This window comes from Giraffa tippelskirchi, chromosome 14, assembly GCF_054371585.1.
Source record: "Giraffa tippelskirchi isolate mGirTip1 chromosome 14, T2T-mGirTip1v1.2.pri, whole genome shotgun sequence".
NCBI lineage: Eukaryota > Metazoa > Chordata > Mammalia > Artiodactyla > Giraffidae > Giraffa > Giraffa tippelskirchi.
Window position 1 is genome coordinate 11,942,501 of NC_137288.1, and position 13,109 is coordinate 11,955,609.

A 13,109-nucleotide genomic window follows, 5' to 3' on the forward strand; every position below is an offset into this window, starting at 1 on the left:
TCCACCTGCGGGCAGGGCCCCTCCCACTCGCGACCTCGCCCGCGGAGACGGCAGCGCGCGCCCGTCGCCCGGCTGTCAGGCTGTCTGCCCCTCCCCCACTCCTCCCCTAACTCGGCCGCAGAGCCGCCAGGAGCCGCGGGTCGACGAGCCCGACGGGGCTCTATCCCCTCCCCCCCTTCCCTCACCCTGTCGACGAACTGCGGGTGCCCGCGTGTCCACCTGCCGGCAGGGCCTCTCCCACTCGCGACCTCGCCCGCCGAGCCGCCAGCGCGAGCCCGTCTCCCGGCTGTCAGGGTGTCTGCCCCTCCTCCCCCCTTTCCTCACTCTGCGCCGAGCTGGCGGTGCCCGCGTGTCCACCTGTCGGCCGGGCCTCTCGCACTCGCGACCTCTGCCGCCGAGCCGCCAGCGCGCGCGCGTCGCCCGCCTGGCAGGGACTCCGCCCCTCCTCCCTCCTTCCCTCACTCTGTCGCCGAGCTGGCGGTGCCCGCGGGTCCAGCTGTCGGCAGGGCCTCTCCCACTCGCGACCTCGCCCGCCGAGCCGCCAGCACGCGCCCGTCGCCCGGTTGTCAGGGTGTCTGCCCCTCCCCCCCTTCCCTCACTCTGCCGCCGAGCTGGCGGTGCCCGCGTGTCCACCTGTCGGCCGGGCCTCTCGCACTCGCGAACTTTGGCGCCCAGCCGCCGGCGCGCGCGCGTCGCCCGCCTGGCAGGGAGTCTGCCCCTCCCCCCCCTTCCCTAACTCGGCCGCAGAGCCGCCAGGAGCCGCGGGTCGACGAGCCCGACGGGGCTCTATCCCCTCCCCCCCTTCCCTAACCCTGTCGACGAGCTGCGGGTGCCCGCGGGTCCACCTGCGGGCAGGGCCTCTCCCACTCGCGACCTCGCCCGCCGAGCCGGCAGCGCGCGCCCGTCGCCCGGCTGTCAGGCTGTCTGCCCCTCCCCCCCTCCTCCCCTAACTCGGCCGCAGAGCCGCTTGGAGCCGCGGGTCGACGAGCCCGACGGGGTTCTAGCCCCTCCCCCCCTTCCCTAACTCCCCCCCTTCCCTAACCCTGTCGACGAGCTGCGGGTGCCCGCGGGTCCACCTGCGGGCAGGGCCCCTCCCACTCGCGACCTCGCCCGCCGAGACGGCAGCGCGCGCCCGTCGCCCGGCTGTCAGGCTGTCTGCCCCTCCCCCCTCCTCCCCTAACTCGGCCGCAGAGCCGCCAGGAGCCGCGGGTCGACGAGCCCGACGGGGTTCTATCCCCTCCCCCCCTTCCCTAACTCCCCCCCCTTCCCTAACTCTCGACGAGCTGCGGGTGCCCGCGTGTCCACCTGCGGGCAGGGCCTCTCCCACTCGCGACCTCGCCAGCCGAGGCGCCAGCGCGCGCCCGTCGCCCGGTTGTCAGGCTGTCTGCCCCTCCCCCCCTTCCCTCACTCTGCCGCCGAGCTGGCGGTGCCCGCGTGTCCACCTGTCGGCCGGGCCTCTCGCACTCGCGACCTCTGCCGCCGAGCCGCCAGCGCGCGCGCGTCGCCCGCCTGGCAGGGACTCCGCCCCTCCTCCCTCCTTCCCTCACTCTGCCGCCGAGCTGGCGGTGCCCGCGTGTCCACCTGTCGGCCGGGCCTCTCGCACTCGCGACCTATGGCGCCCAGCCGCCAGCGCGCGCGCGTCGCCCGCCTGGCAGGGACTCCGCCCCTCCTCTCTCCTTCCCTCACTCTGCCGCCGAGCTGGCGGTGCCCGCGGGTCCAGCTGTCGGCCGGGCCTCTCCCACTCGCGACCTCGCCCGCCGAGCCGCCAGCACGCGCCCGTCGCCCGGTTGTCAGGGTGTCTGCCCCTCCCCCCCTTCCCTCACTCTGCCGCCGAGCTGGCGGTGCCCGCGTGTCCACCTGTCGGCCGGGCCTCTCGCACTCGCGAACTATGGCGCCCAGCCGCCGGCGCGCGCGCGTCGCCCGCCTGGCAGGGAGTCTGCCCCTCCCCCCCTTCCCTAACTCGGCCGCAGAGCCGCCAGGAGCCGCGGGTCGACGAGCCCGACGGGGTTCTAGCCCCTCCCCCCCTTCCCTAACTCCCCCCCTTCCCTAACCCTGTCGACGAGCTGCGGGTGCCCGAGGGTCCACCTGTCGGCCGGGCCTCTCGCACTCGCGACCTCTGCCGCCGAGACAGCAGCGCGCGCCCGTCGCCCGGCTGTCAGGCTGTCTGCCCCTCCCCCACTCCTCCCCTAACTCGGCCGCAGAGCCGCCAGGAGCCGCGGGTCGACCAGCGCGACGGGGTTCTAGCCCCTCCCCCCCTTCCCTAACTCCCCCCCTTCCCTAACCCTGACGACGAGCTGCGGGTGCCCGCGTGTCCACCTGCCGGCAGGGCCTCTCCCACTCGCGACCTCGCCCGCCGAGCCGCCAGCGCGAGCCCGTCTCCCGGCTGTCAGGGTGTCTGCCCCTCCTCCCCCCTTTCCTCACTCTGCGCCGAGCTGGCGGTGCCCGCGTGTCCACCTGTCGGCCGGGCCTCTCGCACTCGCGACCTCTGCCGCCGAGCCGCCAGCGCGCGCGCGTCGCCCGCCTGGCAGGGACTCCGCCCCTCCTCCCTCCTTCCCTCACTCTGTCGCCGAGCTGGCGGTGCCCGCGGGTCCAGCTGTCGGCAGGGCCTCTCCCACTCGCGACCTCGCCCGCCGAGCCGCCAGCACGCGCCCGTCGCCCGGTTGTCAGGGTGTCTGCCCCTCCCCCCCTTCCCTCACTCTGCCGCCGAGCTGGCGGTGCCCGCGTGTCCACCTGTCGGCCGGGCCTCTCGCACTCGCGAACTTTGGCGCCCAGCCGCCGGCGCGCGCGCGTCGCCCGCCTGGCAGGGAGTCTGCCCCTCCCCCCCCTTCCCTAACTCGGCCGCAGAGCCGCCAGGAGCCGCGGGTCGACGAGCCCGACGGGGCTCTATCCCCTCCCCCCCTTCCCTAACCCTGTCGACGAGCTGCGGGTGCCCGCGGGTCCACCTGCGGGCAGGGCCTCTCCCACTCGCGACCTCGCCCGCCGAGCCGGCAGCGCGCGCCCGTCGCCCGGCTGTCAGGCTGTCTGCCCCTCCCCCCCCTCCCCTAACTCGGCCGCAGAGCCGCTTGGAGCCGCGGGTCGACGAGCCCGACGGGGTTCTAGCCCCTCCCCCCCTTCCCTAACTCCCCCCCTTCCCTAACCCTGTCGACGAGCTGCGGGTGCCCGCGGGTCCACCTGCGGGCAGGGCCCCTCCCACTCGCGACCTCGCCCGCCGAGACGGCAGCGCGCGCCCGTCGCCCGGCTGTCAGGCTGTCTGCCCCTCCCCCCCTCCTCCCCTAACTCGGCCGCAGAGCCGCCAGGAGCCGCGGGTCGACGAGCCCGACGGGGTTCTATCCCCTCCCCCCCTTCCCTAACTCCCCCCCTTCCCTAACTCTCGACGAGCTGCGGGTGCCCGCGTGTCCACCTGCGGGCAGGGCCTCTCCCACTCGCGACCTCGCCAGCCGAGGCGCCAGCGCGCGCCCGTCGCCCGGTTGTCAGGCTGTCTGCCCCTCCCCCCCTTCCCTCACTCTGCCGCCGAGCTGGCGGTGCCCGCGTGTCCACCTGTCGGCCGGGCCTCTCGCACTCGCGACCTCTGCCGCCGAGCCGCCAGCGCGCGCGCGTCGCCCGCCTGGCAGGGACTCCGCCCCTCCTCCCTCCTTCCCTCACTCTGCCGCCGAGCTGGCGGTGCCCGCGTGTCCACCTGTCGGCCGGGCCTCTCGCACTCGCGACCCGCCCAGCCGCCAGCGCGCGCGCGTCGCCAGGGACTCGCCCCTCCTCTCTCCTTCCCTCACTCTGCCGCCGAGCTGGCGGTGCCCGCGGGTCCAGCTGTCGGCCGGGCCTCTCCCACTCGCGACCTCGCCCGCCGAGCCGCCAGCACGCGCCCGTCGCCCGGCAGGGTGTCTGCCCCTCCCCCCCTTCCCTCACTCTGCCGCCGAGCTGTGCCCGCGTGTCCACCTGTCGGCCGGGCCTCTCGCACTCGCTCGCCCAGCCGCCGGCGCGCGCGCGTCGCCCGCCTGGCAGGGAGTCTGCCCCTCCCCCCCCTTCCCTAACTCGGCCGCAGAGCCGCCAGGAGCCGCGGGTCGACGAGCCCGACGGGGTTCTAGCCCCTCCCCCCCTTCCCTAACTCCCCCCCTTCCCTAACCCTGTCGACGAGCTGCGGGTGCCCGAGGGTCCACCTGCGGCCGGGCCTCTCGCACTCGCGACCTCTGCCGCCGAGACAGCAGCGCGCGCCCGTCGCCCGGCTGTCAGGCTGTCTGCCCCTCCCCCACTCCTCCCCTAACTCGGCCGCAGAGCCGCCAGGAGCCGCGGGTCGACCAGCGCGACGGGGTTCTAGCCCCTCCCCCCCTTCCCTAACTCCCCCCCTTCCCTAACCCTGACGACGAGCTGCGGGTGCCCGCGGGTCCACCTGCGGGCAGGGCCCCTCCCACTCGCGACCTCGCCCGCGGAGACGGCAGCGCGCGCCCGTCGCCCGGCTGTCAGGCTGTCTGCCCCTCCCCCACTCCTCCCCTAACTCGGCCGCAGAGCCGCCAGGAGCCGCGGGTCGACCAGCGCGACGGGGTTCTAGCCCCTCCCCCCCTTCCCTGACTCCCCCCCTTCCCTAACCCTGACGACGAGCTGCGGGTGCCCGCGGGTCCACCTGCGGGCAGGGCCCCTCCCACTCGCGACCTCGCCCGCGGAGACGGCAGCGCGCGCCCGTCGCCCGGCTGTCAGGCTGTCTGCCCCTCCCCCACTCCTCCCCTAACTCGGCCGCAGAGCCGCCAGGAGCCGCGGGTCGACGAGCCCGACGGGGCTCTATCCCCTCCCCCCCTTCCCTCACCCTGTCGACGAACTGCGGGTGCCCGCGTGTCCACCTGCCGGCAGGGCCTCTCCCACTCGCGACCTCGCCCGCCGAGCCGCCAGCGCGAGCCCGTCTCCCGGCTGTCAGGGTGTCTGCCCCTCCTCCCCCCTTTCCTCACTCTGCGCCGAGCTGGCGGTGCCCGCGTGTCCACCTGTCGGCCGGGCCTCTCGCACTCGCGACCTCTGCCGCCGAGCCGCCAGCGCGCGCGCGTCGCCCGCCTGGCAGGGACTCCGCCCCTCCTCCCTCCTTCCCTCACTCTGTCGCCGAGCTGGCGGTGCCCGCGGGTCCAGCTGTCGGCAGGGCCTCTCCCACTCGCGACCTCGCCCGCCGAGCCGCCAGCACGCGCCCGTCGCCCGGTTGTCAGGGTGTCTGCCCCTCCCCCCCTTCCCTCACTCTGCCGCCGAGCTGGCGGTGCCCGCGTGTCCACCTGTCGGCCGGGCCTCTCGCACTCGCGAACTTTGGCGCCCAGCCGCCGGCGCGCGCGCGTCGCCCGCCTGGCAGGGAGTCTGCCCCTCCCCCCCCTTCCCTAACTCGGCCGCAGAGCCGCCAGGAGCCGCGGGTCGACGAGCCCGACGGGGCTCTATCCCCTCCCCCCCTTCCCTAACCCTGTCGACGAGCTGCGGGTGCCCGCGGGTCCACCTGCGGGCAGGGCCTCTCCCACTCGCGACCTCGCCCGCCGAGCCGGCAGCGCGCGCCCGTCGCCCGGCTGTCAGGCTGTCTGCCCCTCCCCCCCTCCTCCCCTAACTCGGCCGCAGAGCCGCTTGGAGCCGCGGGTCGACGAGCCCGACGGGGTTCTAGCCCCTCCCCCCCTTCCCTAACTCCCCCCCTTCCCTAACCCTGTCGACGAGCTGCGGGTGCCCGCGGGTCCACCTGCGGGCAGGGCCCCTCCCACTCGCGACCTCGCCCGCCGAGACGGCAGCGCGCGCCCGTCGCCCGGCTGTCAGGCTGTCTGCCCCTCCCCCCCTCCTCCCCTAACTCGGCCGCAGAGCCGCCAGGAGCCGCGGGTCGACGAGCCCGACGGGGTTCTATCCCCTCCCCCCCTTCCCTAACTCCCCCCCCTTCCCTAACTCTCGACGAGCTGCGGGTGCCCGCGTGTCCACCTGCGGGCAGGGCCTCTCCCACTCGCGACCTCGCCAGCCGAGGCGCCAGCGCGCGCCCGTCGCCCGGTTGTCAGGCTGTCTGCCCCTCCCCCCCTTCCCTCACTCTGCCGCCGAGCTGGCGGTGCCCGCGTGTCCACCTGTCGGCCGGGCCTCTCGCACTCGCGACCTCTGCCGCCGAGCCGCCAGCGCGCGCGCGTCGCCCGCCTGGCAGGGACTCCGCCCCTCCTCCCTCCTTCCCTCACTCTGCCGCCGAGCTGGCGGTGCCCGCGTGTCCACCTGTCGGCCGGGCCTCTCGCACTCGCGACCTATGGCGCCCAGCCGCCAGCGCGCGCGCGTCGCCCGCCTGGCAGGGACTCCGCCCCTCCTCTCTCCTTCCCTCACTCTGCCGCCGAGCTGGCGGTGCCCGCGGGTCCAGCTGTCGGCCGGGCCTCTCCCACTCGCGACCTCGCCCGCCGAGCCGCCAGCACGCGCCCGTCGCCCGGTTGTCAGGGTGTCTGCCCCTCCCCCCCTTCCCTCACTCTGCCGCCGAGCTGGCGGTGCCCGCGTGTCCACCTGTCGGCCGGGCCTCTCGCACTCGCGAACTATGGCGCCCAGCCGCCGGCGCGCGCGCGTCGCCCGCCTGGCAGGGAGTCTGCCCCTCCCCCCCCTTCCCTAACTCGGCCGCAGAGCCGCCAGGAGCCGCGGGTCGACGAGCCCGACGGGGTTCTAGCCCCTCCCCCCCTTCCCTAACTCCCCCCCTTCCCTAACCCTGTCGACGAGCTGCGGGTGCCCGAGGGTCCACCTGTCGGCCGGGCCTCTCGCACTCGCGACCTCTGCCGCCGAGACAGCAGCGCGCGCCCGTCGCCCGGCTGTCAGGCTGTCTGCCCCTCCCCCACTCCTCCCCTAACTCGGCCGCAGAGCCGCCAGGAGCCGCGGGTCGACCAGCGCGACGGGGTTCTAGCCCCTCCCCCCCTTCCCTAACTCCCCCCCTTCCCTAACCCTGACGACGAGCTGCGGGTGCCCGCGGGTCCACCTGCGGGCAGGGCCCCTCCCACTCGCGACCTCGCCCGCGGAGACGGCAGCGCGCGCCCGTCGCCCGGCTGTCAGGCTGTCTGCCCCTCCCCCACTCCTCCCCTAACTCGGCCGCAGAGCCGCCAGGAGCCGCGGGTCGACCAGCGCGACGGGGTTCTAGCCCCTCCCCCCCTTCCCTAACTCCCCCCCTTCCCTAACCCTGACGACGAGCTGCGGGTGCCCGCGGGTCCACCTGCGGGCAGGGCCCCTCCCACTCGCGACCTCGCCCGCCGAGCCGCCAGCGCGAGCCCGTCTCCCGGCTGTCAGGGTGTCTGCCCCTCCTCCCCCCTTTCCTCACTCTGCGCCGAGCTGGCGGTGCCCGCGTGTCCACCTGTCGGCCGGGCCTCTCGCACTCGCGACCTCTGCCGCCGAGCCGCCAGCGCGCGCGCGTCGCCCGCCTGGCAGGGACTCCGCCCCTCCTCCCTCCTTCCCTCACTCTGTCGCCGAGCTGGCGGTGCCCGCGGGTCCAGCTGTCGGCAGGGCCTCTCCCACTCGCGACCTCGCCCGCCGAGCCGCCAGCACGCGCCCGTCGCCCGGTTGTCAGGGTGTCTGCCCCTCCCCCCCTTCCCTCACTCTGCCGCCGAGCTGGCGGTGCCCGCGTGTCCACCTGTCGGCCGGGCCTCTCGCACTCGCGAACTTTGGCGCCCAGCCGCCGGCGCGCGCGCGTCGCCCGCCTGGCAGGGAGTCTGCCCCTCCCCCCCCTTCCCTAACTCGGCCGCAGAGCCGCCAGGAGCCGCGGGTCGACGAGCCCGACGGGGCTCTATCCCCTCCCCCCCTTCCCTAACCCTGTCGACGAGCTGCGGGTGCCCGCGGGTCCACCTGCGGGCAGGGCCTCTCCCACTCGCGACCTCGCCCGCCGAGCCGGCAGCGCGCGCCCGTCGCCCGGCTGTCAGGCTGTCTGCCCCTCCCCCCCTCCTCCCCTAACTCGGCCGCAGAGCCGCTTGGAGCCGCGGGTCGACGAGCCCGACGGGGTTCTAGCCCCTCCCCCCCTTCCCTAACTCCCCCCCTTCCCTAACCCTGTCGACGAGCTGCGGGTGCCCGCGGGTCCACCTGCGGGCAGGGCCCCTCCCACTCGCGACCTCGCCCGCCGAGACGGCAGCGCGCGCCCGTCGCCCGGCTGTCAGGCTGTCTGCCCCTCCCCCCCTCCTCCCCTAACTCGGCCGCAGAGCCGCCAGGAGCCGCGGGTCGACGAGCCCGACGGGGTTCTATCCCCTCCCCCCCTTCCCTAACTCCCCCCCCTTCCCTAACTCTCGACGAGCTGCGGGTGCCCGCGTGTCCACCTGCGGGCAGGGCCTCTCCCACTCGCGACCTCGCCAGCCGAGGCGCCAGCGCGCGCCCGTCGCCCGGTTGTCAGGCTGTCTGCCCCTCCCCCCCTTCCCTCACTCTGCCGCCGAGCTGGCGGTGCCCGCGTGTCCACCTGTCGGCCGGGCCTCTCGCACTCGCGACCTCTGCCGCCGAGCCGCCAGCGCGCGCGCGTCGCCCGCCTGGCAGGGACTCCGCCCCTCCTCCCTCCTTCCCTCACTCTGCCGCCGAGCTGGCGGTGCCCGCGTGTCCACCTGTCGGCCGGGCCTCTCGCACTCGCGACCTATGGCGCCCAGCCGCCAGCGCGCGCGCGTCGCCCGCCTGGCAGGGACTCCGCCCCTCCTCTCTCCTTCCCTCACTCTGCCGCCGAGCTGGCGGTGCCCGCGGGTCCAGCTGTCGGCCGGGCCTCTCCCACTCGCGACCTCGCCCGCCGAGCCGCCAGCACGCGCCCGTCGCCCGGTTGTCAGGGTGTCTGCCCCTCCCCCCCTTCCCTCACTCTGCCGCCGAGCTGGCGGTGCCCGCGTGTCCACCTGTCGGCCGGGCCTCTCGCACTCGCGAACTATGGCGCCCAGCCGCCGGCGCGCGCGCGTCGCCCGCCTGGCAGGGAGTCTGCCCCTCCCCCCCCTTCCCTAACTCGGCCGCAGAGCCGCCAGGAGCCGCGGGTCGACGAGCCCGACGGGGTTCTAGCCCCTCCCCCCCTTCCCTAACTCCCCCCCTTCCCTAACCCTGTCGACGAGCTGCGGGTGCCCGAGGGTCCACCTGTCGGCCGGGCCTCTCGCACTCGCGACCTCTGCCGCCGAGACAGCAGCGCGCGCCCGTCGCCCGGCTGTCAGGCTGTCTGCCCCTCCCCCACTCCTCCCCTAACTCGGCCGCAGAGCCGCCAGGAGCCGCGGGTCGACCAGCGCGACGGGGTTCTAGCCCCTCCCCCCCTTCCCTAACTCCCCCCCTTCCCTAACCCTGACGACGAGCTGCGGGTGCCCGCGGGTCCACCTGCGGGCAGGGCCCCTCCCACTCGCGACCTCGCCCGCGGAGACGGCAGCGCGCGCCCGTCGCCCGGCTGTCAGGCTGTCTGCCCCTCCCCCACTCCTCCCCTAACTCGGCCGCAGAGCCGCCAGGAGCCGCGGGTCGACCAGCGCGACGGGGTTCTAGCCCCTCCCCCCCTTCCCTAACTCCCCCCCTTCCCTAACCCTGACGACGAGCTGCGGGTGCCCGCGGGTCCACCTGCGGGCAGGGCCCCTCCCACTCGCGACCTCGCCCGCCGAGACGGCAGCGCGCGCCCGTCGCCCGGCTGTCAGGCTGTCTGCCCCTCCCCCACTCCTCCCCTAACTCGGCCGCAGAGCCGCCAGGAGCCGCGGGTCGACGAGCCCGACGGGGCTCTATCCCCTCCCCCCCTTCCCTCACCCTGTCGACGAACTGCGGGTGCCCGCGTGTCCACCTGCCGGCAGGGCCTCTCCCACTCGCGACCTCGCCCGCCGAGCCGCCAGCGCGAGCCCGTCTCCCGGCTGTCAGGGTGTCTGCCCCTCCTCCCCCCTTTCCTCACTCTGCGCCGAGCTGGCGGTGCCCGCGTGTCCACCTGTCGGCCGGGCCTCTCGCACTCGCGACCTCTGCCGCCGAGCCGCCAGCGCGCGCGCGTCGCCCGCCTGGCAGGGACTCCGCCCCTCCTCCCTCCTTCCCTCACTCTGTCGCCGAGCTGGCGGTGCCCGCGGGTCCAGCTGTCGGCCGGGCCTCTCCCACTGGCGACCTCGCCCGCCGAGCCGCCAGCACGCGCCCGTCGCCCGGTTGTCAGGGTGTCTGCCCCTCCCCCCCTTCCCTCACTCTGCCGCCGAGCTGGCGGTGCCCGCGTATCCACCTGTCGGCCGGGCCTCTCGCACTCGCGACCTATGGCGCCCAGCCGCCAGCGCGCGCGCGTCGCCCGCCTGGCAGGGAGTCTGCCCCTCCCCCCCTTCCCTAACTCGGCCGCAGAGCCGCCAGGAGCCGCGGGTCGACGAGCCCGACGGGGCTCTATCCCCTCCCCCCCTTCCCTAACCCTGTCGACGAGCTGCGGGTGCCCGCGGGTCCACCTGCGGGCAGGGCCTCTCCCACTCGCGACCTCGCCCGCCGAGCCGGCAGCGCGCGCCCGTCGCCCGGCTGTCAGGCTGTCTGCCCCTCCCCCCCTCCTCCCCTAACTCGGCCGCAGAGCCGCCAGGAGCCGCGGGTCGACGAGTCCGAAGGGGTTCTATCCCCTCCCCCCCTTCCCTAACTCCCCCCCTTCCCTAACTCTCGACGAGCTGCGGGTGCCGGCGTGTCCACCTGCGGGCGGGGCCTCTCCCAATCGCGACCTCGCCCGCCGAGCCGCCAGCGCGCGCCCGTCGCCCGGCTGTCAGGCTGTCTGCCCCTCCCCCACTCCTCCCCTAACTCGGCCGCAGAGCCGCCAGGAGCCGCGGGTCGACGAGCCCGACGGGGTTCTATCCCCTCCCCCCCTTCCCTAACTTCCCCCCTTCCCTAACTCTCGACGAGCTGCGGGTGCCCGCGTGTCCACCTGCGGGCAGGGCCTCTCCCACTCGCGACCTCGCCAGCCGAGGCGCCAGCGCGCGCCCGTCGCCCGGTTGTCAGGCTGTCTGCCCCTCCCCCCCTTCCCTCACTCTGCCGCCGAGCTGGCGGTGCCCGCGTGTCCACCTGTCGGCCGGGCCTCTCGCACTCGCGACCTCTGCCGCCGAGCCGCCAGCGCGCGCGCGTCGCCCGCCTGGCAGGGACTCCGCCCCTCCTCCCTCCTTCCCTCACTCTGCCGCCGAGCTGGCGGTGCCCGCGTGTCCACCTGTCGGCCGGGCCTCTCGCACTCGCGACCTCTGCCGCCGAGCCGCCAGCGCGCGCGCGTCGCCCGCCTGGCAGGGACTCCGCCCCTCCTCCCTCCTTCCCTCACTCTGCCGCCGAGCTGGCGGTGCCCGCGGGTCCAGCTGTCGGCCGGGCCTCTCCCACTCGCGACCTCGCCCGCCGAGCCGCCAGCACGCGCCCGTCGCCCGGTTGTCAGGGTGTCTGCCCCTCCCCCCCCTTCCCTCACTCTGCCGCCGAGCTGGCGGTGCCCGCGTGTCCACCTGTCGGCCGGGCCTCTCGCACTCGCGACCTATGGCGCCCAGCCGCCGGCGCGCGCGCGTCGCCCGCCTGGCAGGGACTCCGCCCCTCCTCCCTCCTTCCCTCACTCTGCCGCCGAGCTGGCGGTGCCCGCGGGTCCAGCTGTCGGCCGGGCCTCTCCCACTCGCGACCTCGCCCGCCGAGCCGCCAGCGCGCGCCCGTCGCCCGGTTGTCAGGCTGTCTGCCCCTCCCCCCACTTTCCTCACTCTGCCGCCGAGCTGTCGGTGCCCGCGGGTCCACCTGCCGGCCGGGCCTCTCCCACTCGCGACCTCGCCAGCCGAGCCGCCAGCGCGCGCGCGTCGCCCAGTTGTCAGGGTCTCCGCCCCTCCCCCCCTCCTTCCCTCACTGGGCCGCAGAGCGGCCAGCGCCCGCGGGTCGAGCACCCGGACGGACCTCTCCCACTCGCGACCTCTGCCGCCGAGCTGCCGTGTTGATCCCGCTCGACCTCACCCGAGTGGGCTCTCGGCTCGCCCTGCCTTCCGGGGTTGATCTGGTCTCGGCGACCGAGCCGCCAGATCGACCCGTTCTCTTCCGTTTGCTTTTTCTTTTTCAGGTGCGTCGGGTTTGTTGGTTGCGGTTATGTGAGGGACGAGTGCGTGCTTTTGCTTTTGAGGCGCTGCTATATGAACGCGTCGTTTCAAATCCAAGTCTCTTCATTTGTGCCGTTGCTCAACGTTGCTTTTGCCGAAAGAGCCGTCGTCCGGGTCACAAAAGGGCTTTCTCCTGGCGTGCCCAAAGATGGTGACGGGGACACGGACGGGGATGCTGGCGAGTTGTTGTTCTGGGGCGTGTGCTCACACCGTCTGACGTGGGCCTGCGATCCCCCTCGGATGGGAGTGCATTCCGCTGCTCCGTGGGTGGGGAGTCAAGAATCCTTCCCGTCCCGTCCGTCCGTGCGTCCGTCATCCCTCGCCCAGGGACGTTCTCGAGAAGTGTGGGCGGATCCCGTTCTCCTGTCTGCGCCGTTGACTGAGCGGAGAAACGCGAACTAGGATGGGCTCCGTCTGGCAACGAGTCCCCGTCGGTCGCCCACTAAGCTCCTATGCTGGGGCTGGCTCACTGGATAGCTGGTTGGGGGTCGGGCGCCACCTGCCTGTCGGGCGCTTTTTCAGAGGGTCTTGGGGCGGGGCGACCACGGATGGAGCCGGCCCGGGCCGGCTAACTCTTGAATGCCTTGAGGCTGTGGAAGGAGGCGGTGTGGGAGGGGCACCTTGGGACAGAGGTCAAGGGGGCGGGGATAGGTAGCCACTTCGGCTTTTCGGTTTGGGTGGGAAATCTTGACGAAACTTAACTGGATTCGAGAAAACGGGCATTGGATCCCAAGGGAATCGACTTCCTTCTCTCTGGCCTGATCACTTCGCATGGGGGAATCTTAGTTCTCCCGCCAAGGATGTTGAAACCAAGACGTGACAGGTCACGCGGGTCCAGTCTCTCCAGTGAGGTTCAGGGGCAGAACACAAGGGTCAAAGTTCGCCTCGTGACAACGAAACCCTGCGCACCCACCCCACTCCTCCGCCACCCCACCCCCCCCCCCCCCCGCGCCGGCCAAATCGGAACACTCCCTTGTCTGCCCAAGACAAGTGCTGGCCGGTGGTGGCTGAGGTGAGGGGGGCAGACTCCCGTTGCACGGGAGTGAGCTTGATCCCGGAGGTGATGAGCTCAGAAAACACAAGCAAATATTCAGAAGAATATCTGTGCACGTTGTCCTTTGCTGACTGTGTCTTTCTGTCTCTGCC

General features: G+C 74.3%; 1 long non-coding RNA gene across 2 annotated transcripts in view; it reads right to left on the minus strand.

Moving 5' to 3' along the window:
- The window catches only part of LOC145534276 (uncharacterized), a 33,818-nt gene extending 21,244 nt beyond the window's left edge, over positions 1 to 12,574 (minus strand). Inside the window, exon 1 of one of the 2 annotated variants that reach the window (XR_014074398.1) lies at positions 11,824 to 12,574. This is a non-coding gene — a long non-coding RNA (uncharacterized LOC145534276). Of the gene's footprint in view, positions 1 to 11,766 lie in introns of both variants that reach the window. The other variant, XR_014074399.1, reaches the window with a different exon arrangement.
- Between the last annotated feature and the right edge of the window lie 535 nt (positions 12,575 to 13,109).